This window comes from Plectropomus leopardus, unplaced genomic scaffold (genome assembly GCF_008729295.1).
Source record: "Plectropomus leopardus isolate mb unplaced genomic scaffold, YSFRI_Pleo_2.0 unplaced_scaffold22692, whole genome shotgun sequence".
NCBI lineage: Eukaryota > Metazoa > Chordata > Actinopteri > Perciformes > Serranidae > Plectropomus > Plectropomus leopardus.
In genome coordinates, this window is record NW_024624595.1 from 1 (window position 1) to 1847 (window position 1847).

The following is a 1847-nucleotide window of genomic DNA, read 5'->3' on the forward strand; positions in this document are numbered from 1 at the left end:
GGTTTTAACTCTGTAGAAGTATTCAGGTCCGTCATTTAACCCTTTGACACCTGAGCAAATTGGTTTGATTTCTTGCAAAATCATCAGAAGGCAGCGAGCAGCCCAACACGCTCCAACACACGCACCAACGAGTAAAAACCATTTGAAAATAACTAACCTAACCTAACTGCCTGTCCCCCCTTTATGACAGAAATGTCACAAAACAGACAAAATAAACATCATATCAAGACATTTTTAGGAAAACATTTTGGGGGGTACTTTTTTGGGTGCGTCGACTCGAGGCAACACTGTACCACACTGGTAATGAAAAAAAGAGAGTTATCATTTCAAATTTGAAGAAACTTTATTTTAAAAAAAACATGGAAAATACTCAATAACCTCCAAAGGTTACACCCTGCTGACAAAAAACAGCTCATGCTGGAAGCTGGTCTTAGCTGGTCTTAGCTGGTCTTTGGTGGTTTTAGCTGGTCTTAGCTGATCTTTCATGGTTTTAGCTGGTCTTAGCTGGTCTTTGGTGGTTTTAGCTGGTCTTTCATGGTTTTAGCTGGTCTTAGCTGGTCTTTGGTGGTTTTAGCTGGTCTTTTATGGTTTTAGCTGGTCTTAGCTGGTCTTTGGTGGTTTTAGCTGGTCTTTAGTGGTTTTAGCTGGTCCAGCTTAACCATCGTAAGCCGGTCGAGCTGCTTGCTTTTTCTCAGCAGGATGCACACAATCTGAAGTGTCAAAACATTAACAAAATAAGTCTTTTCACAAGATCACGTCTGAAAGTTTTACCACTCTGGAAAGACGAGTCTGAGCATGTTTCGTCTGACTTCACGTGAACCATCACGAAAACAAACTTCTCTGAAATAAGAAACTCGTGTCAAAGGTCGGAGTCGGATGTCCGGAGCTTCATCTGAAAGCTTTTATCGACGTTAAATCGAAGAGATAAAAAGAAAATGATGACGAGCGGTTTGCTGTTTCACTGCAGACATGTTGACGTGTCAGCACAGGTAAAGGAGGAAAAGCACCGGTGACACATCAACGGTGGCTCAGTTCCATTCAGTGCGTCAGTCAGCCAGCGTGCACAGCACCAGCACCTCGCCGAAATGGAACGCAGCCATCGTTAACGTAATTATATACAGCTTTTCCTACGATGTCAAAATGTCTGCAGTGAAAAAGGTCCGATGTTTGGGAGACGAGCGCTTTACCCCGTCGACCTGCGGCAGCGTTCTGCCGGTTATAAAACTTCACCATCACTTTTGGGTGAACTGTCCCTTTAAAGTCACGGCTGAGCAGGTTTTTAGGTGCAGGCGGGAACATTCACACACGGCTGAATTTCAACCTTCTGCCCGCCGTCAGGTGGCGCACCGCAGTCGGCCAGTGGAGTCCCGAAGAACGTTGCCGGCTCCTTCAGACGACCGATGGTAGGACTGACAACACACACACACACACACACACACACACACACACACATTTCTGTTAGAGTAGCTGTGTTAGTGTAAGTCTCCTCACCGCTCTGCACTCAGCTGATGGTTCTCCTCTCAGTCTGCTGTTCCCCAACGAGCAGGAAACGTTCTCACAACATTGTTGCAATAACGTTTTGAAGAAAACATTTTAATCTAACGTTCAAAGAACATTTTAAGGATGTCTCTCATTTTAAATAATGTTCCTGTGAGGTTAAATGTTGACCAAAACGTAACGTTTAAACTGCAACACTGAGGATGTTTTGGTGATGTCGAGAGGTGACCAATCAGATAATGTTCTTTATAAAACGTTCCCACAATGTTACGTGAGAACAAAGGAAGAACGTTTTCAAAACAACATTCAGAAAATGTTATTGAGGACTGAGATTACAGAACTTTTTTAGA

The 1847-nt window shown here is 43.5% G+C and overlaps 1 long non-coding RNA gene across 1 annotated transcript; it reads left to right on the forward strand.

Annotated features, from left to right (window-relative positions):
- Positions 1-257: 257 nt before the first annotated feature.
- Positions 258-597, forward strand: LOC121966000. The gene is made up of 2 exons (XR_006107547.1): positions 258-514; positions 555-597. It is a non-coding gene; the product is annotated as an uncharacterized LOC121966000 (long non-coding RNA).
- Positions 598-1847: the final 1250 nt, after the last annotated feature.